At 40.2% G+C, this 27,454-nt stretch overlaps 1 protein-coding gene and 1 long non-coding RNA gene across 4 annotated transcripts in view; one reads left to right on the top strand and one right to left on the bottom strand.

The window, feature by feature from the left end:
* DENND4C (DENN domain containing 4C) overlaps window positions 1-15,540 on the bottom strand; it is a 128,511-nt gene extending 112,971 nt beyond the window's left edge. For 2 of the 3 annotated variants that reach the window (XM_067744481.1, XM_067744483.1), the window contains exon 1: window positions 15,043-15,061. The gene's annotated coding sequence lies outside the window, so the exon portion shown is untranslated. Of the gene's footprint in view, window positions 1-15,042; window positions 15,062-15,396 lie in introns of those variants that run through there. The other variant, XM_067744482.1, reaches the window with a different exon arrangement.
* Window positions 15,541-15,851: 311 nt separating this feature from the next.
* LOC137227872 (uncharacterized) lies at window positions 15,852-27,035 on the top strand. Its single transcript, XR_010945035.1, has 3 exons — window positions 15,852-16,055; window positions 22,208-22,483; window positions 24,282-27,035. It is a non-coding gene; the product is annotated as an uncharacterized lncRNA (long non-coding RNA).
* Window positions 27,036-27,454: the final 419 nt, after the last annotated feature.

Here is a 27,454-nt window from a genome sequence, read left to right as displayed (position 1 = left end):
GCAATCCCACTACTGGGCACATACCCAGAGAAAACCACAATTCAAAAAGACACATGCACCCCAATGTTCATTGCAGTACTATTTACAATGACCAGGTCATGGAAGCAACCTAAATGCCCATCGACAGACAAATGCATAAAGATGATGTGGTACATATATACAAGGGAATATTACTCAGCCATAAAAAGGAACGAAATTGGGTCATTTGTTGAGACATGGACGGATCTAGAGACTGTCATACAGAATGAAGTAAGAAAGAGAAAAACAAATAGCGTATATTAATGCATATATGTGGAACATAGAAAAATGGTACAGATGAACGGGTTTTCAGAGCAGAAATTGAGACACAGATATAGAGAACAAACATATGGACACCAAGGGGGAAAAGCGGTGGGGGGCAGTGGGGGGTGTGTGATGAATTGGGCGATTGGGATTGACATGTATACACTGATGTGTATAAAACTTGGGCTTCCCTGGTGGCGCAGTGGTTGAGAGTACGCCTGCCAATGCAGGGGACACGGGTTCATGCCCCGGTCTGGGAAGATCCCACATGCCGCAGAGCGGCTGGGCCTGTGAGCCACAGCGCTAAGCCTGTGCGTCCGGAGCCTGTGCTCCGCAATGGGAGAGGCCACAACAGTGAGAGGCCCGCATACCGCAAAAAAACAAAAAAAAACCTTATAACTAATAAGAATCTACTGTATAAAAATAAAAAAGCTTAAGAAAACATAGTTGTCTCAAACAGTGATACCTATCCTGCTCCCATTAGCAGAACAAAGTTCATGATGGAGTCGTACTGAACTCTCTCTTTGGTAAATATAAGTGGTCAAGTGCCCTTTTCTTAGCTCAAATAAAGTGACTTTTCTTCAAAGATAAAAAAAAAAAAAAAGATAGAAAAATAATACACGCAAACCCAACCATACCAATAATTTCACTAAATTTAAGTAGTCTACCAAGACAAATGAAAATATATGTCCATGGTACTTGAAAAGATGCTCAACATTGCTCACATCAGGGAAATGCAAATCAAAACCACAATGAGATATCACCTTACACTGGTCAGAATGGCTATTATCAAAAAGATAACAAATGACAAATGTTGGAGAGGGTGTGGAAAAAAGGCAACCCTCACGCACTGTTGGTAGGAATGTAAATTGGTGCCACCACTGTGGAAAACACTATGGAGGTTCCTCAAAAAACTAAAACACAACTACCATATGACACAGCAATTCCACTGCTGGGCATATATTTGAAAAAAAAAAAGAAAACACGAGTTCAAAAAGATACATGCACCCCAATGTTCAGAGCAGCATTATTTACGATAGCCAAAATATGGAAGTGACTTAAGTGCCCATCAACAGATGAACAGATAAAGGAGACGTATGGTGTGTGTGGCGGGGCTGGGGATCACCCACACAGTGGAATACTACGCAGCCATAAAAAAGAATGAGGGCTTCCCTGGTGGCGCAGTGGTTGAGAGTCTGCCTGCTGATGCAGGGGACACGGGTTCGTGTCCCGGTGCGGGAAGATCCCACATGCTGCGAAGCGGCTGGGCCCGTGAGCCATGGCCGCTGAGCCTGCACATCGGAGCCTGCGCTCCGCAACAGGAGAGGCCAGAACAGTGAGAGGCCCACGTACCACAAAAAAAAAAAAAGAAAAAAAAGAAAAATACAAATAAACCTGAAAAAAAAAACTGTCCATATAAAAACTTGGATACAATATTCATAGCAACACTACTCAAAATAGCCAAAATGTAGAAACAACCCGAATGTCCATCAACTCATGATGTGGAATTTCCATGCAATGGAGTATTATTCAGCCATAACAAGGAATGAAGTACTACTGATACATGCTGTGACGCGGATGAATCTAGAAAGCATTATGCTAAGTGAAAGAAGCCAGACACAAAAGTCAAACATTATACTATTCCATTTACAGTAAATATCCAGAATAGGCAAATCTACAGAGAAAGCAAGCAAACTAGTGATTGTCAGGAGGGGGAAGGAGGGGGGAAGGGGAATGGGGAATGACTGATTAAAGAGAAAAAGATTTCCTTTCGGGTGATAAAAACAGTCTGGAACTAGATAGTGATGACAGTTGCGTAACATTGAGAATGTACTAAATGCCACTGAACTGTAGATTTTCAAGTTGTTAACATGGTGAATTTTATATTATGTGAGTTTTGCCACAATTTTTTAAAAAAGGAATGAAGTACTGATACATATAACATGAGTGAACCTCAAAAACATTATTCTAAATGAATGAAGCCAGTCACAAAAGATCACATACTATATGATTTCATTTAAATGAAATGTCCAGAATAGGCAAATCTATAGAAACAAAAACTAGATTAGTGGCTGCCTAGGGCTGGGGTGCGAGAGAGGGGGATTGGATAGTGACTACGAATGGACATAAGATTTCCCTCTGGCATGATGAAAATGCTCTAAATTAGATTATGCCAATGGCTGTAAAACTCTGTAAATATTCTAAGAACCACTGAATTGAACCCTTCAAATGGGTGAATTTTATGGTGTATAAATTATATCTCAATTAAGCTGATTTTCAAAAGCAAATTGTCAAGTGATCTAACCACTCCTAAATAAAGACAGAAACTATTAGACTGGGTTATAAAAAAGAAAGACTCAATTCTAAGCTATCTACAGGAAACAAATTTTAAATATAAAGACACAAATGCATTAAAAGTAAAAGAATGACTGACTTTTGACAAAGGAGCAAAGACAATTCAATGGAGAAAAGATAGCCTCAACAAGTAGTAGTGGGAAAATTAGATGCCCATATGCAAAAAAGAGACTGAGACCTTACACTTTCTACAAAAAATAATTCAAAATGAATCATATACCTAAATATAAAATACAATACTATAAAACTTCTAGAAGAAAACACAGGAGAAAAATCTATATGTGATCTTGGGTTTGGCGATGAATTTTTAGATACAACACCAAAAGCACAATCCACGAAAAAAAACCTGACAAGGTAGACTTTACTAAAAACTTCTGCTCTGTTAAAGACACTGTTAAGAGAATGAAAAGACAAGCCAGAGAATGTGATAAAATATTTGCAAAAAACATATCTGATAAAGAGCTGGTATCCAAAATACACCAAAAACACACAGAACTAAACAGTAAGAAAACAGACAACCCAATTAAGAAATGGGCAAAAGATCTGAACATATACTTCACCAAAGAATATATACATATGGCTAACATGTATATGAAAAAATACTCAACATCATTAGTCACTAGAGAAATACAAACTGAAATAATGAGATGGCAATACAGACTTATTAGAATGGCTAAAAAATTTCTTAAACTGACAATACCAAATGCTGATGAAGATGTGGAACAGAACCTTTCATTCACTGCTAATGGGAATGCAAAATGGAACAGCCACTCTGAAAGACAGTTTGACAGTTTCTTACAAAGCTAAACATAAGCTTACTGTATGATTCAGCAATCACACGCCTAGGTATTTACCCAACTGATTTGAAAATTTATGTCCATACAAAACCTACATACAATCACCAAAAACTGGAAGCAAAGAAAATGTCCTTCAATAGGTGAACAGATAAAACAAAAACAAAAACCTGATATGTTCAGCGATAAATGAGCTATCAAGCCACAAAAAGACTTGGAGGAACCTTAAATGCATATTGCAAAGTGAAAGAAGGCAGTATGAAATGCTAATATGATTCCTTTTACATGACATTCTAGAAAAGGCAAAAACTACAGAAACAGTAAAAAGAGATCAGTGGTTTCCAGGGTTTTGGGGTTTGGCAGAGAGGGCTGAAAAATTGAAGTGTGGAAACTTCTACAGATATAAAACTATTCAATATGATACTGTAATGGTAGATACACGACATTACACATTTGTCAAAATTTACAACACAGAGAGCGAGCTTTAATGTATGCAAAATTATCAAAACCATTGAGGAGGTCATGGGATCCACTGAAGGAATGTGGAGTAGGTCAAGAGAATATAACTACTACAAATGTTTGAAAACAACCTCACTGAAGGGGTCGGGGTGGAGGGGTGGCGAGATGCTGGCCAAAGTAACTTTAGAAATGAGTAGAGTCTTTAAAACTAAAAGCAACAGGAACTGCAAACAGGCACTCTAGCTGATAAAACTGTTTCACACAGGGGTATGAGTTAACAGTTCTGATACTGCTATACATGTATACTGGAACTGAACAATTACATAAATGGATGACAGACGGTGGGAGCCAGGTTTCTCATTGTCGGAGCAGGTATTTACAGATAAGCAAGGGGAGAAGTATCCATGTAGTAATGGATTAAAGTTGGAGCTCACCACGAATTCATATTTAGTTTAATATAAATACAGATGGTGATATATAGGAAGAGTTATAGGTATACAACGGGTTACTATACACAAGTATATTTCCTTGCTCAATCAACTAAGAAGACATAGAAGCAACGACATCCAGTAGCAATCAGCACACCAAGCATGTAGATCTTGCTTTCTAACACCATCCTCCAACAAGAGGAACCAAGGCTCCTTGAAGAAATGACTGATTATAGGACTGGGACAGGAAATACAGGTATCCTTTGCTTTTCAAAAGTTCACTATATGTCACTTCACTTTTACAAAAGACCTACATAAGCACCTATTTTTGCTAATCCAAAACAAATCTGAAAAAAAATTACACTTTTATGGAAAGAGGTGAAAAGCAAAAATAACATTCAGCATTTGTTTTATTATTTATTTATTTATTTATTTATTTTGCTGTACACGGGCCTCTCACTGCTGTGGCCTCTCTCATCGCAGAGCACAGGCTCTGGACGCGCAGGCTCAGCGGCCGTGGCTCATGGGCCCAGCCGCTCCGCGGCATGTGGGATCCTCCCGGACCGGGGCACGAACCCATGTCCCCTGCATCGGCAGGCGGACTCCCAACCACTGCGCCACGAGGGAAGCCCTATTTTTTATTTTTTTAACATCTTTATTGGAGTATAATTGCTTTACAATGGTGTGTTAGTTTCTGCTTTATAACAAAGTGAAGCAGCTATACATACACATATATCCCCATACATACAATGGAACATTACTCAGTCAGCATTTGTTTCGCAGCAAGCAGTTATAAAGGCAGTGTGCACCCCAAGCAGAGAGAGGAGAATGGCACCACCAAGCTCCCTCCCCAGGAACTACACTCCGCATCTCAGCATCAAGCTGATATAGCTTTGAACTGTGTAAGCATCTGTGCTTCATTTTGATTTATTGTGTGCATTCGTTAACAAGATGTGTCCTAAAGTAACTGTTTCTTCACTTTACACCATTCTGGCTTAGGAAAGGTTTCATAGGAACACTCTAGTACTTTCATATAGCAGGGGAAACCTTTATACAAAATGAGCCTGCACAGACACAGAAAACAAACTTATGGTTTCCAAAGGGGAAAGGGGGGGTAGGGACAAATTAGGAGTTTGGGATTAACATATACACACTACTATATATAAAATTGATAACCAACAAGGACCTACCGTATAGCACAGGGAACTACACTTAATATTTTTAATAACCTATAAGGGAAAAGAATCTGAAATATATATATACACACACACACACACACACACACACACACATATATACAATCACTGAATCACTTTGCTGTACACCAGAAACTAACACAACATTGTAAATCAACTATAATTCAATTTTTAAAACTTGAGAAAAAAATTTAAAAAACAAAGTGAAAAAAACAATAAAAACAAAAAAACCCAAAATGAGCCTGGAGCATTTTTTCAGTGCCAGAATTAACAAACATGCAAACAAACAAGAACAACAACAAACCCACATTTATGGGTGTATGTCAAAGGAGCATAGGAACCAACTAAAAGAGCTCCCAATAGCCAAGGCTAGAACAATTTGAACAAATAAAGTAGTACTGGATTATAACCCAAAGCATAAAATAAATATCTGTAAGTCCATGCTGATATAAATTAATGATATGAATAAATTAATAAATGAAGGAAAAGAGACAACTCTCCCATGCAAAGGAATTCTAAATAACTTAAGCAGATACTCTGTCCTCAAGGAGTGTGTAATCCCCTACTCCTTAAGTGTGGGATAAGCTTAGTGACTTCTTCCCAAAGAGTACAGAATGGAAAGGGGGAGGAGAGTAACTTTACGGTGAAGAACATGATAAACACGACCTCAGCCAGGTAATCATAACCAACATCAAAATCACAAGTCATGTTGACAGTATGTACCCCTGAGATGATGTAACGAAGGTGGCACTTTATCTCTGCAATCTTCCTCATAATCTAACCTTAAAAAAAACAAAATTGGAAGAATTCCAATAAAGGGAAATCCTGCAAAATGCCTGACCAGTTCTCCTCTGAAGTGTCATGGTGATCAAGAACAAGGATAATCTAAGAAACTGTTACACCCAAAAGTAGTCTACGGAGACACAACAACTAAATGTAACAAAGTGGTATCTGGATGGGATCCTGGAACAGAAAAAGGACATTAGCTAAAAACTATGGAAATCTGAATAAACTATAGACTTTAGTTAATAATAACATATCAATATTGGTTCATTAATTGTAACAAACATACCATACTAATATAAGATGTTAAGAACCTGGGTCTGGGGTATAGAGAACTCTCTGTACTATATTCTCAATTTTTCTGTAAATCTAAAATTGTTCTAAAAAGTAAAGTATTTTTGAAAAGGTACAAGGATGCAAAAATATATATTATGTACATTTTAATCATAAGAAAGCTAGAGTGGCCATATTAATAACAGGTAGACTTCGGAGCAGGGATAACGAGAAACATTTCATAATAACATAAAAGTTAAATCATCAAGACATAATCCTAAACATGTACAGATCTAACAAGAGAGCATTATATAAGCAAAAACTGACAAGTTAAAGGAGAAATAAACAGATCCATAATTAAAGAGAATTCAACACTCCTCATTCAGTAATTCATAAAACAGGTATGCAGAAAATCAGTAAGGATACATAAAATTTGAAGAACACTATCAACTAACTTGACATAATTAGTATTTATAGAACATTCCATCCAACAACAGCAAAAATCCACAATCTCTTCAACTACACACAGAACATTCACCAAGATAAACCATATGCTGGCCCATAAAACAAGCCTGGATAAATTTACAGTAAGTCCCCTATACATACAAACATTCAGGTTTCGAACTTTCAAAGACATGAACGTGTGTTTACATGTCCAATCACGTAAATTATTTCAAGTATCTGGCGTACATCATCATGTGCCTGCATCCTCTACAAGTGGTTGTGCTTTTGTGTACTTTACTGTACACTACTGCTGCTGTGCAACATGAGGAGCTTACTAATGAACACCTGATGGAATTGGAGGCCCAGAGAAAGGACGAAGAGAGACAAGAGGAAGAAAAAGTAACTGAAGAACTGAAGAGATTGATGACGCAGGAAATGGCAAGGGGATTTTCTTTATTTGAGGAGTCACCGTTAGTTTTTGAGGCATAGGACTCAAACATAGAACGGTACACGAAGGTTGCAGCAGCTGTTCAGAATGCAATCCAGTGCTACCGTGTCATCTATGACAGAAAAAAAGAGCTACTACCCAGACATCACTGGAACGTTTTCTCAAGAGGGTAGATAGAACTGAATCTAGCAAGGAACCAGAACCTGTGCCGTCAACGTCAGGCATGAATGAAATTGCAGCCTGCCCTCCATCCCCTATTGCTGACGATCCTTCAGCTCTACCATCTCCCACGTCCTCTCGCTCCTCCAGTCAGTAACTCTTCTTGCCTGTTCACTTGGTGCCAGCCCCTGTAAGCCAGCTGTTGTACTGTACACTGTACTTTTCAAGGTACTGTACTGTAAGATTAAAAATGTTTTCTTTATTTATTGTGTTTGTTTTTTATGTATTATTTGTGTGAAAAGTATTATAAGCCTATTATAGTACAGTACTATATAGCTGATTGCGTTAGTTGGGTGCCTAGGCTAACTTTGTTTGACTTACAAACAAACTGGACTTGTGAACGTGCTCTCGGAACAGAACTCATTTGTATGCAGGGGACTTACTACAAAAGACTATAAAACATACAGAATATGGAATGAAATTTGGAATAACAGAAAGATATCTTATAAAATTTCCCCGATATTTCAAAACTAAACAACACTCTTCTAAATAATCCATTAATCAAAAAAGAAACTGTAGGGCTTCCCTGCTGGTGCAGTGGTTGAAACTCCGCCTGCCGATGCAGGGGACACAGGTTCGTGCCCCAGTCTGGGAAGATCCCACATGCCGCGGAGTGGCTGGGCCCGTGAGCCATGGCCGCTGAGCCTGTGCGTCCGGAGCCTGTGTGCCGCAACAGGAGAGGCCACAACAGTGAGAGGCCCGCGTACCGCAAAAAATTTAAAAAAAAAAAACTGTAAGAGAAATCAGAAAATATTTTGAACTAAATGAAAATAACAGAAATCAATTTGTGAGATGCAGCTAAAGCAATGTTTAGAAGGGTATTCTTCTAAATTTATTATTTTATTACTTATATTAGAAAAGAGGAAAGCTTTTCAATCAGTAATCTAAGTGTCCACCTTGAGATGTTAGAAAAACAAAAGCAAATTAAACCAAGAGTAAGTAGAGGAAAAAATTAAAAGAAGAGAAATCAGTAAAATTGAAAATGGACAAGCAATAGAAATCCATGAGTCTAAATCAAGAAAAAAAACAGGAGGCAGAAATTACCAATGAGTAATGAAAGAAAGTACATCATTACAAATCCTTTAGACATTTAAAAACTAACAAGGAAATATCATAAACACTTTCATTCCATTTTCAACGTAGATGAAATGGACATTTTTTTAAGACACAAATTTCCAAAACTGACATAAGAAGAAACAGAAAATCCAAACAGTCCTATATATATGAATTGCCAATAACCACCAAAAGTAGGAAGAGGCAATGAAGGACTCTTTCCTGAGCCTTCAGAGTGGGCACCTTGATTTTAGACTTACAGTTTCCAGAACTGTGAGAGAATAAATTTGTTAATTAAACCACATGATTTGTGGTTATTTGCTATGGCTACCCTAGAGAAACTACAACACATGTTAATATTTTGGACATAGTAGAATAAAAAATGTATTAAAGGTATGAAATTTAATTTTTGTTACTTCTTAGTGTGGAGCTACTAGAAAACTCAAAATTACACATGTGGCTTACATTATTTCTAGTGAAGACCACTAATCTAGCTAGTGCAATAAGGCAAGAAAAAACTAAAGGAATACTGATTGGAAATGAAGAAGCAAAATTTGGCTTTTTCTGTAGACATGATGATTATGTATTAAGAAAATCCTAAAGAATCCACATAAAAGCTACCAGAACTGAAAAGTGAATGCAGTAAGATAGAATACAAGGTCAACTTTGTATTGCATTTTTATATACTATCAAGAAACAATTTTGAAAAAGAAAATTTAAAATACAGTATCACTGGGCTTCCCTGGTGGCGCAGTGGTTGAGAGTCCACCTGCCGACGCAGGGGACGTGAGTTCGTGCCCCGGTCCGTGAAGATCCCACATGCCGTGGAGTGGCTAGGCCCGTGAGCCATGGCCGCTGAGCCTGCACGTCCAGAGCCTGTGCTCCGCAACAGGAGAGGCCATAACAGTTAGAAGCCCACGTACCACAAAAAAAAAAAAAAGTATCATTGACAATAGTTAGCATCAAAAAACATGAAATGCTTGGGGAATCAATTGAACAAAATGTGAGCAATACCTATAAAATGAAAATTACAAAACACTGCAAAAAAAACCCTAAAGATATTTAAATAAAGAAAAGATATGCCGGGTTTCCCTGGTGGTGCAGTGGTTGAGAGTCCGCCCGCCGAGGTGGGGGACACGGGTTCGTGCCCCAGTCCGGGAAGATCCCACATGCTACGGAGCGGCTGGGCCCGTGAGCCATGGCCGCTGAGCCTGCGTGTCCGGAGCCTGTGCTCCACAGCGGGAGAGGCCACAACAGTGAGAGGCCCGCGTACCGCAAAAAAAAAGAGATATGCCATGTTAAAGTATGAGAAGACTCACTATTATTAAAATGTCAATTCTCCCTTTCAGGCTTATTGTAGAAACTGACACTCTTATTCTACAATTTATAAGAAAATGCTAAGGATATAAAATAACCAAAACAATTTTGATAAAAACACAATGGTAAAGGAAAAACACTACCTGATTGCAAGGCTTGCTATAAAGAAACAGTAATGAAGACAATGCAGTATTGGTATAAAGACAGACATTTAGACCAACAGAACAGAGAGAGACCAGAAACCAACCCACGGTTAATAAATAAATTAATTAATTAATTAAAAGGAATCACATCTCACATAACCTCCAACCCAGTAAGGGGGACTAATATGAAGAAAGGAAGAGACAGAGGGAGGGAAGGAAGGGAAGGAAGAAAAATTAAACTCTACAGAATAAAATAACAAGATGCTATGATAACACCTGATCTCGCTAACTAGACAGTGTGATCAGGAAAGACCTCTCAGAAAAGTAACAGGTAAATGGAAGAGTACATGTAAAGGCTCTAAGGGAAGGAATCTAAAAGTAGGCCAGTGTGACAGGTGCACAGTAGGCAAGGATAAAATAAGACTACAGAGATAGGGCTTTTCAACCAGAGGAAAATGTCTGTATAGTTCTCTATTCTATCAACTTTTTTCCATCCCTACCACTGCTGTTCTCAATTCTCATCTAGATGCCTACAAGACCTCCTAGCTGATGAACCTGCAGCCTCACTCAAGCTGGTCTCCCAAATCCATCCTTCACAACTGAGCCAAAGATATTTAACAGCTTAAAATTATTAAATGGCTCCCTGTTCCCTGCAATGTATAGTCTTAATTTCCTTTCTGACTTTTAAGATCCTTCATGACACAGCCCCTACTTACCCCTCCAGCTTATGCCCCACTTCCCTCCAAAACTACCTGTGGCCCCACACTAAGTTACTTGCATCTTAATAAAACCCACCACATGCTTTCATTACTTTGTGCCTTTTCACATCTTTGAGTTTTAAATCAAATGTCTCCTCTGTAAAGCACCTCTAATACACACCAAACACACTTAGGTATTTCTCTCTGCTCCTATAGCATCATTTGCTCTATTCTAGATTTGTCATGATGTGGTAGTTATGATGCTTACCTACAAGACTATGATGTTTATCCTACTAGACTTTAATATACAGACTGTATGTTATTCATCTTTTTATCCCTAGCAGATAGCACAGTACCTATTTAACAAAGACTTTTTTGCATAATTAAAAAATAGAGACTCCTAACATTTATGCTTTTAGGATCTAAGCATCCCTAAAGTAAGCATACACAATGACAAACTAGATTCAAGGAATCCTTTAAAATATTTCAAAGATTTAAAAAATCCTATAAAATGACTCTTCCATAAGTCAAATAATTAAAAATCTAGATTTTTAAATATTAAATTTGGTTGAAATGTGGTCCTCTTAGAAATATTTATGCCCCACAATATTACCATAAGAATTAAAAATTTTAGGGACTTCCCTGGTGGTCCAGTGGTTAAGACTCTGTGCTTCCAATGCAGGGGCTGCGGGTTCAATCCTGGTCAGGGAACTAAGATAGGTCGTGGCCAAAAAAACTAACTAAATAAATTATATATATATATATGAATATTACTTATTATATTGAAAAATAAAATTAATAGAATTATTACAGAAACTTGTAGCAAGTAAGAGAAAATTACAAATTTATATTTTAATCCCTATTCAGTGAATTCAAGTCACAAATGCACATCTACAGTTTTCACCTTGCTTTCAGTTCTCAATCAAATACCATATTGTAGGAGCCCTCATGATCCACTGCAAAGGAAGTAGTTCAAAGAATGTTTACATTTTCAAAAGTTTAATTTGGCTTGGACCATCATACTAGCAAAAAGATTTCATTATAGCATTATTTTAAGATTGAAAAAGTGGAATTACTAAAATATTAAAAGACAGAATAGAGAACAAACGTATGGACACCAAGAGGGGAAAGTGGGGGGGGGGGCGGGTGTGGGATGAATTAGGAGATTGGGATTGACATGTATACACTAATATGTATAAAATAGATAACTAATAAGAACCTGCTGTATAAAAAATAAAATTCAAAAAAATAAAAGAGTAATGGTTAAATAAACTGTGACAGTACAACTTTGGACTACTACAAAATGATAAAATATAGCAATATGTATTACAATATTATGTTTAAAAAGACAATTGTATGAACATTAGCCACAGAATTATACGCAAGTATAGACAGGATTAGTATAGTATTATACTAATATACTATAGAGGACTTCCCTGGTGGCACAGTGGTTAAGAATCCACCTGCCAATGCAGGGAATACAGGTTCGAGCCCTGGTCCGGGAAGATCCCACGTGCCGCCGAGCAACTAAGCCCGTGCGCCACAACTACTGAGCCTGCGCTCCAGAGCCCGCGAATCGCAACTACTGAGCCCACGTGCCACAACTACTGAAGCCCGCGCGCCGAGAGCCCGTGCTCCGCAACAAGAGAAGCCACCGCAAGGAGAAGCCTGCACACCACAACGAAGAGCAGCCCCCGCTCGCTGCAACTAGAGACAGCCCACGCGCAGCAACGAAGACCCAACGCAGCCAAAAAAATAATAAAAATAATAAAGAAAACCTTACTTAATATATATATATATGATAGAAGTATAACAGAACTAGACTACAGAAAATTGTAAATGTAAGCAGGGAGAATTCATTTCTTTCTTTTGAATTTCTCTTAATCATGTTATATTCTTTTCCACTAAAAAGTTAGTTTTCAAATAGTACATGAAGAGAATTGTATTACATTTACTTGCTTATATGTAAGTATTATGTACTGACATAAATTTAAACAAAAACTTTAAGTTTAAAAACTACCTAATTTTTTCCCACAAAATACTAAGTTTTAAATTTCAAATAATAAAGTTATCTGATTTTGGAATTTCCTACAATCTGATGCTAAAGACCTACCCTTTTACACCAGCTATACTATGTAAACTCATTCCCCACGTTTTAACACTTTTAGAGTAATCTCCAATTCCCACAAGGCATCCCATCACTGCAAGTCTGTCAAACTGACAATCTTAAAAAGGAGGTACAACTTGTGGTACCAGCACAGAGAAGATAAAATTTTAATTCATGTACTATGAAAGCTTATTTGCCCTTACTAAGTTTCAGCAGATACATTATACTGGAAATACAAATTAAAACAAATTCCATTTGCAAATCAAAAAGACCAAATGAAACAACCTGCCTCTGACTCAGCAGCTTTTTTACTTTACAACCTATACTTAAGTTGCAAGGATAAGACTGAAACCTAACTTTCAAACTGAGGAGTAAAACCAGTGCAAAATCAATATTTGTCTTGGCAGGAAACTCCAATAAAAATATGAGATGTTTTGGTCTCAACTTGAGATATAGAAAAGCAAAGGTGCCTCCTTGGGTTATTATTTATCATGCAAAATCCCTTGTCTATAGCTACAAATTAGCTTTTATTGCAGATACTTAACATGTTTCTTTATAGGCAGCGCCTCAGCCAAATAACCTTCCAAATCTGGCACCATGAATTGTTACAGCTTACACACCACTGCAGTTCCTTGTAATTTAAAACATTTGCGTTTTAAGAACAGTCTCCACACACCAACTCTACTGCCAATTTCTCCAGCTGAAAGCTCGAGTTTATACTACAAAATACTATATTTACTCTCAACGACAGAATGCGCTCATTTACAAATTACACAAGAGTAAATGACTCCAATACACAACTTAAAAATGTCTAACATCATACCTTTTCCATTATCCAAATTAACAAGTCTAAACAGCAGTACACTAAGTGAGGTACTATGACCAAAGTTAACTGCCATATCATCAGTTCAGTAAAATCAGTAATACACAAGACAGACCCCTAATCCCAATCAACTATTTAGCAAAATGGCCACAGGGGATACCAATGAGGGGAAAGTGTGGATTGAGTTTGCCATTACTAGAAAAACGAGTCAAAGCAAGTCTGTACGAGAGGCAGATTAACCTCATGAATACAAATCTAAGTTCATTTCTGAGTTCCAGTCTCACACCAAGAAGGCAGTTTATCAAATTTTTAACAGTAACACAAAGAACAGGGCAAAAAATAAAATAGAGAACTTTTTTTTTTCATGGTAACGTTGATAAAGAACAGGTATCCTTCAATGCTCAGAAATGAATTTTTCCTTTTACAACCAGTTTTTCTCTTATCACGTGTACACAGAAAATCCTACAGTTCTCTGCATTTCAGATAGCTTAATACACACGATCCCCTCAAATCAAATATTTATTGAAAACTTACCTCTTTAGCACAAACATTCTCTCCTTACTACATCCTTCGCCTTCTAAACTGAGACCGGAAGGGAAAACCTACTCCTACGATAAATTAGAGTCTAGGGAGAACATCTTAACACGAGTTTGCACACAATTAAGCAGGTTCAGTAAATCAATTACCCAGACTACAATGCTTGACAATTTCTCTGAAGCAAAAACACACAGCTTAGGGTTCATTACTGGAGATGACTCTTTCCCTCGCATTTACACAAGTAACTTCGGTAACTGCCCTAAATTTTCCCGTGTGAAACAAACAGTTAATAGGAAGGAGGGGGAATACTATTTAAAAACTGGGTCATTTCCTATGTATTCTGATGAAGTACGATCTTCGAGAAGGAAAAGGTCTATGAAGCAGAAAAAGAAAAGGAGGGGGGAATAGATGACAGCATCCTCAATGCAGAAAAGTTACAGCTCTTTACTGGAGTCAGCAATAGGGGCTCATTAGTTGGTTTTTTGGTTTAGTCACTCGGAGTTGAATGAAACCTGCCTTCCTAAAAGTCATCGCCAACAAAGAAGCCCTGAGGATCCGCCACGGCAAGGCGGAGGAGGAAATGTCCTCAATTCACCTGAGACACCTGCCCAGGTCCCCAGTTCTCTCCCCGCCCTGGCCCCCAACCCCCTCGGGTACCCCGGTCCACGCCCCTTGCCCCCCACCCAGGCGGCAGTCTCCTCGGCGGTCCCGAAGGCCCAGACCCCTCGCGCTTCCTTCCACCGCAGTGGCTCTCCGCAGCCGGGTCGGCGGCACGGGGAGGCCCTTCCCGAGCGGCCTCTCCCCCATCACACCCCGCAGGCTCCGGGGACTCCCCGCCCCCGGAAACCGCAGAGAAACTAGGCCGAGAATGCCAGTCCAGGCCACTCTACGCCTTCTCGGCGACCCCTGCACGCCGGCCCTCGGAACCCAGCCCTCCGAGCTGCTACCTGCCCAGCGCCCACCCGGCCCGGGAGCGCGGATCTAGATGACGGGCGGCGCAGGGTTCCTCCGCGAAAGGCCCTCCGCCGCAGACTCACCTGCCGCCCGCTCCTCCTTCAGCGCCACCCGGGCACAGCCCCTTCCTGGGGCATGAAAGCGCCGGCTTCGGGCCTGGGCGCCCTCGACAGGGAAGGGCCGGGGATTTGCTCTGGCGGCCGCCGCCGCCACTGCCGCCACCACCGCCGCTCTGCGCCTGCGCCGCCTCCCGGGCTGGGTCTCGAGGGGCGCCGCTTGCAACGAGGGGTAACAGCCGGGAGCGCGAGCTCGCGCCGGCGCCTCGGCTCACCCGAGGCCGGTAGTGCGGGCGGCGGGTTGCCTAGGAGCTGCGTGCTGCACTGCTGCCCCGACAGCTGACGGCCATGTTTCTGTTCCCTTTTTCTTTTTTTCTTCCTCTCCTTCCGCCCCTTTCCACAGAACAGCACTTTCCTTCCCCCCTCCCGCTCCCTTTCCTACTGCGGGGGCGGTGGAAAAAGGCGTGGGGGAGGGGTGGGGAAGGGAGGACGCGGGGGCGGGGCAGCGCTCGAGCCCCGCCCCCGGGGAGGGCCGAGGCTGCACGGCCACTGCTCCCCTCCCCCACGCACCCCGCCGCGACACCCTCAGGGCGCGGGGGTGCCAGTGCCGACAGCCCGTGAGCCCCGCCTCCGCGTGCGCGCGGCGGGTCCCGAGCAGAAACAGAGCCAGGGAGAAAGGACTCAAGGTACTGCTTTGCACCCCTTCCTGCGGCTCTCAGACTCGCCTGTGGTGCGGCTTTATTGCCTTGGCCTCAAGCAGGTGGCGGCTGATCTTTTCCGGTTTTTCAAAGGCGAGGAAAGGGACTCCGAGTCCCTCAAAGTCACTGAGGACAGTGCTGAGAGAGACGCAGGTCTCTGGATGAGAAGTTTCCTTCCCAGGATGGGAGTTGGAATTCCCACGTATGACAGAGGGCCTCTCAGGCAGTAGAGAGACCCGCCGACTGGGGCTTGCCTAAGTCCTTCCTGACTGCAGCGGCCCTTCAGAGTCCTTGACCGCGCTCGGTGTCGCTACCTCGGCAGAGATTTGGGGATGGGAACTCGGTACTTGGAAATTGCTCGTTTAAATAATCAGTCCTCTCAGGCCTCCTAAATAACTGTAGCCTCCTTATCCACACGGCTGCATGCATGGTCCGTTCCCTTAATGCAAACTTTATGAGATATTGTTAACTACGTTTTGAAATAATTATATATATGTAATTATATATACATGGAAAAATAACAACTAGTTATTCAGGAAGAAGCAAATGGTTTGAAACAAATTAGGAGAACTCTTTTACCTCCTGGCAAAAAAAACTGGCGAGTGACTTCACAGATTCCATGGCAGGTCAGAATTAGAATTGGCAAGATTTGTGCACTAACGATGAGTATTCACATACATAAGGATCATTTTCCTGAGAATTACTCTCTCCTTATTAAATCTGTATTTTTGCTGAAAAGTATGAGATTAAACCTCGGTCATGAGGGTCCTGTTGTCAACTTACTTCCAAAGTTTATTGCATATATGGATAGTTTAAATTTTGTAGCCAATAGCAGAAACTATTTCCCTGACCACGTTAGCAGTAAGAATTGATTCGGTAGAAAGAAACAGCAATAAAAAATGTCTTATTTAATAATAGTTTGGAGTCATTCTGAGCCTAGTGGAAACCAGTCTTTGACAGTGACCATCTGTACCGAAGTTTATAAAGGAACTAATACTTCAGAATTCAGCTTGTTCACTTCTTGTCCTTCCTTTCTCAAGGGCAAATTAATTAATAGTTTAAAATCATTTACAAGATTTTGTAATGGGTACATTTTATTAACAGTCATAGATTGAGGGGTTTTTCCCTCTTTTCACAGTTTTTTGCACCCACAGAAATGAAAAATGGAAGAAACCAGTATATCTCTTCCATTTGATTGAGAAATTTTTCTCAATTTGCAGTGTAGGATTTAAGGATGTCTTTAATTTTTTTTCACTATTTTAATTGTTCTATAGATTTACCATACATTTCCATTGCCATATTCTACCCAAAATTTCATAGAATGAACTTGTATGTTTGGGGTCTAATTTTTTGTCTAAGGTAGCTATTAAGTCTGAAAGTCCTTGAGTCAGCAGCAGCCTTTTCAACTGCACTCTTATGGACCCAGGGCTAAAATAAGTTCCTCTTAATTTTTAACACATATTTACTGTCTAAAAAGTGGGAAGGGAGCTGGAGAGCCCAACATAGCATAACATATAGCATAATTGTTTTCGTGATGGTATCACAGTTTCCATTGAGTCTGTATAGATACAAGAATGCATAAAAGAATCAGCCCACTGAAGAGGGGCATACAGACGTCAGATTGGGCATGGTCAATTTCTGCAGACTTCTGCAGATCAGCAGTGCAAAGGAGTTGAATGGAAACGTTGAAATTTTTCTTAAAATAAGCAAGATGTTTTAGGCAGACATCTTCAGTGCTGCAGCAGCCACGTTATTTTCATCTTCCTAGTTGTTGTCTTCAAAAACTCCTAAACATTGCTTTTCATAGAAATATTCAAAGAGCTTTATACTACTATGCTTTTTTTGTTATGCTCACTAGTTTTATTTTTTAGGTTCCACATATAAGTGATAACATATAGCATTTGTTACCATTATCTATTGTCAGATTTCTCTATCTGACTTAATTCACTAAGCATAATACCCTCTAAGTCCATCCACGTTCCTGCAAATGGCAAAATTTCATTCTTTTTTATGGCTGAGTAGTATTCCACTGTGTGTGTGTGTGTGTGTGTGTGTGTGTGTGTGTGTGTATCACGTCTTTATCCATTCATCTGTTGATGGCCACTTAGGTTGCTTCCATATCCTGGCAATTGTACATAGTGCTGCTTTGAACATTGGGGTGCATGTATCTTTTGAATTAGTGTTTTTGTTTTCTTCAGATATATAACCAGTAGTGGGATTGCTGGATCATATGGTAATCCCACTTTTAGTTTGTTGAGGAACCTCCATACTGTTTTCCACAGTGGCTGCACCAATTTACATTCTCATGAACAGCCCTGTGATAGCTTATGTGTATTCACATGTCACATTTTCTTCCAAATCCCCAGTACCTAGCAGAATATCAAGTACATGATAGGCTCTCAAAAAGTACTTGATGAATGACTGAAATAAATCAGACCATGGTTCCCTCACTTTCTTCTACTCTGTCCTTAGGCAGGTTACTTAATTTTACTCATCTTTAAAGCGTGTGGAATGATGTTCATAAATAAGCTCATTTATTAATTTATAATAAGCTATAATTATCAAAGAGACCAGTTCAGTAATCAATACTTAGCATATGTGATAGATGGCCTCTCATTCATTATAGCTTACCCTGGTAATGATCCCTGCCTCCTGGTTTATGCCCTTGCGTAATCCCCTTCCACTGACTGTGGGGTGGTCTTACTGACTGGCTTTAACACGCAGAATACATCAGAAGCAATGAGATGTCTCTAACAAGATGAGGTTATAAAAAAGACTGGGGCTTCAGTCTTGGATTCTCTCTCTCACCTTCTTGGGTTGCTCACTCTGGGGGAAGCCAGCTAGCATGTCATCAGGCAGCCTTGTAAGTGATTTCAGAAGTGGATCCTCCCCAAGATGAGCTTTGAAATGACTGCAGCCACAGCCAACACTTTGATTGCAGCCTCTTGACAGACCCTGAACCAAAATCCAGCTAAACTGCTCCTGGATTCTTTACTCACAGAAACTATGAGATAATAAATGTTTCTTGTTTCCAAAATATTGGTGTAATTTGTTGCACAGTAATAGATAAATAAAACAGCACAGTAATACCTAGAAGATAGCAAGTGCTCATTAATGGTAGCCCTTCCTGGGAATTCTCTGGCGGTCCAGTGGTTAGGAACCCATGCTTTCATTGCTGAGGACCTGGGTTCAATCCCTATTCGGGGAACCAAGATCCCACAAGCCATGTGGCATGGCCAAATAAAAAAAGGTAGGTCCTCATTTATTGATTATATCTGGGTTCAGCATGTGATACTTAGCATCCTATAATGCCAAGTTAAATGACAGTGTTTACAGTTGCAGTAAGAGAAAGTATCCAGGATAAGTGGAGAGACTAACTTGCCTGATATGTTATTTGTAAACTATCTTTGCTTCAAGAGAATTATTAAAATGTATTTCATATGATGTCTAGGACTTGCTTCAGAATAATACAATGGGAGCAAGAAGGTGAGTAAGTAGGGGTTTAGGTAAAATAAAATTGGACATGTGTTGAAGCAGAATGTTTGGTACTTGAGGGTTCCTTATGTTGTTCTCTACTTTTTATGTCTTTTTGAAATTTTCCATGTTAAAAAAGTTGTTTTAAGTATTCCATGAAATTGTAAGTTTAGAGTTGAGGGGAATCTTTAGAGATTATCTAGTCTAATTAACTCATTTAATAGATGGGGAAATTAAGGCCCAGCAAAGTTTATTGACTTACCTAGAGTCTCCCAGTCTCAGTTTTGGTGATTTCATAATTGAGTATTGAGTAGAAACTACAGTTGACACTTGAACAACATGGGTTTGAACTGCGCAGGTCCACTTACACGTGCGTATTTTTCAATAAATGCATGCTACAGTACTACACCGTCTGTAGTTGGTTGAATAGTTGGATGTAGAATTGCAGATATGGAGGGCTGACTATAAAGTTATATGCAGATTTTTGACTGCATGAGGGGATTTGCACCCCTAACCCATGTGTTGTTCAGGGGTCAACTGTACTAAATTCATGGCTCTTTATTTTCCCAAACAGAATAACTTGCTCCAGATTTCCTATAATCCACACCTTGTAGACTAACAAGGTACTGGTTCCAGCCCCTCATAATCAGTTTTCAAAAACATAGCCTTTGAAGGCCTGGTGCTTCATACCTGTAGGCACTCTTAGTTATTCTTTTAGAAAGAGTTTTTAGTAAGAATGACATCAACAAACACTAGATCTGCTTTATTCATACGATATCTAAATGACTCTGTGTGTTCTGCTCTCCACAGGGAGCCCTAGCACACTCTTCTCTTTGTGCTGCACTCCAGTATCTTATCTGGCTGGGGACTCTGTCTCAACTTTATCAGAACAGGCTCATCTAGAGTCTTTCAGAGTTACTCAGCACATTCTTTATCCAGCTCTCTCCAAACACGGCTGGAGTAGGAGTGGGAAGGACTGACACAAGGCTCTTGGTCAGAGGAGAGTAAGTGTTCCCCGAGAACAATGTCCCAACAGATCATAAAGAAGAGTTTAGAGAAACTGAACTCTTAGCAGGGAGAGAGAAACAGAGAAAGATAATGGGCAGAGAGGCTGAACAGGAAGGTAGTCTATATGAATATCTGAGTCACAAAACCTGCTGCCCATGACTGGCTTTTGTGAGCTCCCGACAGTATTTCAAGTGGAGGAAATAGTCCTCCACCCTCACTCAGTCTTTCCCCACTGTTGGAAACCAGTGTCTGTGCTAACTTGAATACCACTTTAGCACCTACCAAGTCCAAATATGGCCATCTGCCCTAAATGGCACTGGTCCGTATCCATCCATCCAGACATGTTCCTAGTTTCCCAAAGGCCACAGGACTGTCGCTTATCCTGAGGCCCGTTTTTTTCTGGGCCTCAGTTATGATATTCCTCACATCATAGCAAGTTGTCCTGAGCACCGATCAAAAAAATAGTTATATTCTTTATTTCAAAGATTAATTTTTAAAAACATTTTATTATAGAAAACAATAAAATATAAACAAAAATAGCAGTATAATGAACTCTTCTGTATCCATCATCCAGGTTCAACTCATAGTTAATCTTGTTTCATGTGTGCCCTTCTGACTTCTTTCTTTGAGTATTTTGAAGCAAATACTCAACATCTCATTTCATCTGTAAGTATTTCAGCATGTATCTCTAAAAGATAAGGACATTTAAAAAACCATACCCACAAAGCCATTCTTGCCATTAAAAAACTTTTTTAATCAACATTTTAGTAAATACTTTGTTAATTTTTTTTAGTGACAAAGAACCTAGAAATATTGATATTGTGTCCTCTCTCACCCCTTCCCACTCCTTATGGATCTATTCCCTTGGATACAACTCCTGCCCAGAGGGTTTGAGTTTGCTGTACACCTCTTTGATTGGTGAACTAGTAACTAGAATGTTACTAGAATGTTATTGTCCCATTCCCAACTTTTTTCTAGTTTCCTCCATGCTTCAGAGAATATAAGGTAGGGATTCTTTCCTTTCAAGTTTCCCCCCCTAAAGATGGTTCATTAGTCAGTTCAAAAACTCCATAATACATAAGAATCAGAGACTGCCTGAAAATCTCAAAAGTGATACTCTATTTCCAATTTACAGTTAATCTGAGTGCAATAGGCAAAATAATGCTTGACCTGCCCTAACAAAAAAAGAATTGGGATCTGATGCTGATACCCTTTAATACCTATTCAAATTTCCCCCTAGTTTTATAGTTCCTTTCACACAGAAAAGGAGAAAATGAACTAAAGTCAATTCTAGAAGCTGTCTCTTAAAGGGATCAATAGAAAACCATTATTTCAACCCCTTTTTGTTCCAGGTTTAAGCTCTTCTTCATCCCTAAGTGATCTCATTCAACTCAATGACATTAATACTATCCATGTGTTGTTCACTCCCAAATTTACTGCTCTAGCTCTAGTTTTCCCTAAGCTATAGATTCAACCGTCAGACTACCTCCAATGTCTAAATGGCATCTCACACTTTACAGGTCAAAACACAACTCTTAGTTCCCTCCCTGTCTTGCATCTCCCCCCACAAAAAAACTATTCCTTTTTAAGCTACCTCATTTCATTACTTAATACCATCATCTCCTCTCTGACCAAATGATGTCCTCCTCAATCACCAGATTCAAAGGTGGATGAACTGAACTGAAGACATCATTTGGCAAGCTACAGGAGAAGTGGAGCAGGGGTCAGCACTGGGAGAACTGTCCGGCATGTTCAGGGCCAGCGCCAGGGAGCCACACAAGGACCAGCGTCTATACAGCATTGATTGCCTTTCAGTGGTGCACAACATGCAGTCATGTGACGTTGTCGCCTTAGCTGTGTGTTTGGTGGTTGAGTGTTGTGGTCCTTCTGTTGACAGCAGCCTGCACATAGCTGTGGTTCTTGACTAAGAGAGTGTAAGCCTGTGTCCTGAGACTTGAACCCCTAACCACATTGTCCATGTAAACAACTACCCCTTTTTACATTTTTAAGATACAGGCCAGGGTGACTTGACACCCGCAGGAACAGTGGTAGTACAGAAGGAAAAGCCTTAGCACTAACACTTGGGAGGGACTGGGCAAAGATGAAGCCACCACCTTACAGAGAAAACGTGTTAGATAAGCTGTGTTCCTGCATGAGTTACAATGCTGTTGACTATGAGTTCAATGTTAATGAATCGTTGATATTAAATATGGTGTCTTTAAGCAAAAACACACATAAAACAAGGTGATGTGTTGATTGGTTGACACAAATGTTGTGAACAGAGGCTCTCAGAAACCTAACCGTTATTTCCACTAGGAACAATGGCTCAGTGTTTGCTAATTCAGTATTCTCTGCCTACCCTATTTAAAACAGCACTCACATTATATCATCTTGCCCTGTTTTCCCCATACTGGTCACTGACATTTATTGTCTGTTTATGTGTTTACTATCTCCCCTACCAGTATGTAAACTCCATAAGTATAGGAACTTTTATTTCATAAAACTTTAATTTTATTTTATTATCCTGGTACCTAGAACAATAGTAATACTCCGTAAATATTTGATGCTGAATCATTCGGATAATTAAGCAGCCCTTTCAGGAATCCGTTCTCTCCACCAATTTTCAACCTTTATGTTTCTGGTCGTTTTTATGTCCTTAGGATTGCTGAAGCCCTAGCACAGGTAAACCCCAACTGGTCCTGCATCTCCAATCCTGCAGATATGCCTGAGCATGTCTGAAATCTCTGGGACTCTTATTATCCATATTTCTTCCTTGTGCAATCTATGTAAGAAGGTTCTTTGAGTTGGATCCAGAGCTTTCAATATGATTGTAAACAATTCTATGATAGCAATAACCATTAACTGACTAATGCCTAAAAGAGAAGAGCAAGTTACCAAATTCTGTCTTAACTGACTTGAATGACATGTAAATTCTCAACTAAATGGTTTAGTTACTGATGACTGCTGCCTTCAAGAATTATTAGAAGGAATTCCCTGGCGATCCAGTGGTTAGGACTCCATGCTTCCACTGCTGTGGGCCCAGGTTCGGTCCCTGGTGGGGGAACTAAGATCCCGCAAGCTGCGCAGTGTGGCCAAAATAATGATAGCATTTTGAGCATGTCAAAAGGAAAATTATATTGTGTTTACTTTAGTTGTAAGGTTATTTGCTATTTTAATACTCTTTTGATGTGCTAATATCTCCTAATGAAGGTCATTAATTAAGAAAGTAAAAGGAGAAGGCAAGATTCTGCAGAAAATTTACATCTATTCCCACTACTCCCCTAAACTACAGTTCCATATTTCCTAGGACTTACTAATCATTCCACACAGATTTCTACAGTCAAATCAAACTCAGTCAAAACTGCATTCATTGGGAAAGAATAGAGCAGACAGTCTTTTGAATCCTAGTATTTTTTTTAATTGAAGTATAGTTGATTTACAGTGTTTCAGGTGTACAGCAAAGTGATTCCGTTATATATATATATATTCTTTTTCAGATTCTTTTACATTATGGGTTTTTACAAGATATTGAATATAGCTCCCTGTGCTATACAATAGGTCCTTGTTGTTTATATACTTTATGTATAGTAATGTGTATAGTAATGTGTATCTGTTAATCCCAAATCCTTAATTTATCCCTCCCCCACTCACCCCCATCCCCGCCTTTGGTACCCTAAGTTTGTTTTCTATGTCTGTAAGTCTATTTCTTTCTTTCTTTCTTCTTTTTCTCAGGAAGAAAGTCTGTTTAATGACACAGCTGGGTCTGGTTACAAACATCAGAAACTGCAAAAGGAAGACAGGCAGTTACATGGACGGCTGCATGAAGATGGCACAGGTGGGACACAAGTACAATAGCCACAGCAGCAAAACATCCTTGAGGAAGATACACATGACCATGAGGCACACATGGCGGGTCCCCAGCAACATCTATCTAGATGGGTGGACAGGACCAACTGCCAGCCAGCAGCCAGGAGGGGAAGGGGAGGGAAGGCGCTGGGCACTCAGAGCTCCAGGATGAGATGTCATCACTACCCCAATGACAGCACCCTGGATCCCCCTCCCACCGGGGCTATCTTAGCGGCAAAGGCAGAGCTGACATTTGAAGTTCCTTGACCATGGCCGCTCCCCCAGCGCAGTCAGCCTGTCCAGGACTCCTGGCCCCCTCTCTCTGCACCTTGGCCATTTGGGGGCAAGTCAGGGAGGCACATCCTTTTGTTGCGGGTAGAGGTAGGGAGAGCCAAAGCCTTTTTGCCTGAAGTGGGAAGCAGGAATGTGGGGAGCTAGTCAGAGAGAATGAGCTGGGCTTTACTGGGAAGATGGGTCACCCCAACCCTGCCCATGCAGGCCCAGGTCCTCTCTGTGCTGATGTGGGACCCTTGTCATCTCTGCCAGAACACTGTTCTCTGCCTGGAAGCTACCAGGACCCCTCAGTGGGCAGAACCGAGGCTTCACACGTGCCTCTGGGCCCTCCGTGAGTCTATTCTGTTTTGTAAATAAGTTCCTAGTATTTTTACTTACTCCCTGGGCAAGTTATTTAATGTCTGTATTTCCTCATGCATAAAATATCCATCTTGCAGAGTCATTTAAGATTAATTACCATTTGCCACAACTATTTATCAAGCATTTACTATTGGTCAGTCACTATGCTAAGAACTTTCATTGTCTACTACTCCAGCCATACAGGTGAATTGTCATTGTGCTGTGTCTCATGAGATAATGTGTGTAAAGCCCTGTCATAGTGACTGGCGTGTACTTGGACAGGGGTTGGCAGACTGCAGCCCTTGGGCCAAATCCAGCCTGATGCCTATTTTTATAAGTTAAGTTTTGTTGGAACACAGCCATGCCCATTTGTTTACTCTTTTCTGTGGCTGCTTTTGCACTATAATGGCAGAACTGAAGAGTTGAGACAGAGACCATATGGCCTGCAAAGAGAAGAATATTTGCTATCTGATCCTTTACAGAAAAAATTCACCAACTCTTATAGTAGGAGACCAACAAAAGTTACTTGGATGTACCTTTTTTTGGCCATGCCTCGCAGCATGCGGGATCTTAGTTCCCTGACCAGGGATCAAACCTGGGCCCCCTACAGTGGAAGCCTGGAGCCCTAACCACTGGACCACCAGGGAAGTCCCCAACTTTGATGTACTTTTTATCCAAACAGGAGGCCAGAAAAATAAAGCACACGAGCAGGGCTAGATAGTGGGTCACGAATGACTACTTCCAAGGGTGAAAAGATTTTTACCAAAAAGTAAAAATAGGGCTTCCCTGGTGGTGCAGTGGTTGAGAGTCCGCCTGCCGATGCAGGGGACACAGGTTCATGCCCCGGTCCGGGAAGATCCCACATGCTGCGGAGCGGCTGGGCCCGTGAGCCATGGACGCTGAGCCTGCGCATCCGGAGCCTGTGCTCCGCAACGGCAGGGGGCCACAACAGTGAGAGGCCCGCGTACCACAAAAAAATAAATAAATAAAAATAAAACAAAGGAAGAATAACAGAAACGGATGTAAATAGAGATCCTAATTTGTGACTTCCAGCTACATTGCCTACTGCAGAGTGAGCAGCCTCTAATACAGAGTGGCAAGCAACACGTTCATAGAAGAATTAGAATTCTCTGGAGAGAGCCAGGTAGCAAGTACTCAGTGAATAGGTTAAGGATGTAGAGCAGAAATCTGTTTATCATGGAAAATCTCAGGAGGCAGAGTGGAAAGATTTGTAAAGGAAGAGCAAGAGCAGTGGTGGCTCTAGAACGTTTATAACAGAAGGAACTTAGGAGTGTCACTGGTTGAAAAAAATGTCACTTATCCATACCAAAGAATGGGTGTAACTGAAGGAGATCCTAGGAAATCTGAAGCTGTTCCCTAACATCCCATAGGCACTCTCAACCTCTCCACTATTGGGAGGTTGGGAGTGGGAAAGGGAAGCAAAAGTGTTGGCAGCACAAAAAGCCATTACAAAAAGGACTTACATTTTGAAAAGTGACTGAAGATGATGACAGGAATGATAAACATGGTGGTATCATCTGGCTTCATGATTTTCAAAAGGATTCTTATTATACACTTGCTTTAGCTTGGGTGGAAGCTCAGGTTGTAGGAGAATCAGTAGCCTGTTGAAGATGATGGTCTGATCTGTAAACTTTACAACAGATAAAGTGAACAAGCCTTACAACATTAGTCCTTTAACTATAGGTAGTCAGCAGTATTTACCAATCAAGTCGTTTTCATTCTTTAACCTGTTGGAATTACGGCAATCAGAACATCAGATTATAGAAAGGTAATTTGAAATATTTAAGTGGTTAAAAAGAAAAGAGAAAGTGAAACCATACTGTCAGAAGTTCTTAATCTTGCTTTTTGGTATGCTCTTGCTGTTTTTTCTTTTTTTATAAAATAGCACCATCTTTTAAAATGCTTTTTTTAATTTCAGAAAAGTCATGTAAAAGGATAGATAATGATTTCTGGAAAGTGTAAAAAATAAACAAGGAACCATCTGCAGTGTTGTTTCAGGGGAGTTCTGACTCATTAATATGTACTCTAATCTGTACTAGGTTTCTTTTTATCATTCAGGGTTTACAAGCTTTTTTTTTTACTGTGCATTTTGCCAGTCATGGCATCTCCAGAATTTTTAGGCAGAGTTCAAACTTGTTTCATATTGATAGAGTCAATATCTTAGGGTAACGCTTCTGAAGATGCCATCCTATTTGGGGGCAAAACTCAGAAGCATTTTTAACTTTACCTATTTAGATTAAGTTCAATGACAGCTTAGTTTCTTTTTCACTTTGATCCTAATATTCTTCAGCTCTTTAATTTTTTAAACATATGAAAGTTATTTTAGAGCTGGACTTATAGACTGGTTTGCTCAGAAGGCACCTAAATCACAGCACTATTAGTAATGTTGCTCTGGTGTGCTGAAA

Source organism: Pseudorca crassidens, chromosome 7 (assembly GCF_039906515.1).
Source record: "Pseudorca crassidens isolate mPseCra1 chromosome 7, mPseCra1.hap1, whole genome shotgun sequence".
In the NCBI taxonomy this organism is placed as follows: Eukaryota; Metazoa; Chordata; class Mammalia; order Artiodactyla; family Delphinidae; genus Pseudorca; species Pseudorca crassidens.
Note: the sequence above shows the minus strand (reverse complement) of the source record. Positions and strands in the feature narration are given on the sequence as shown.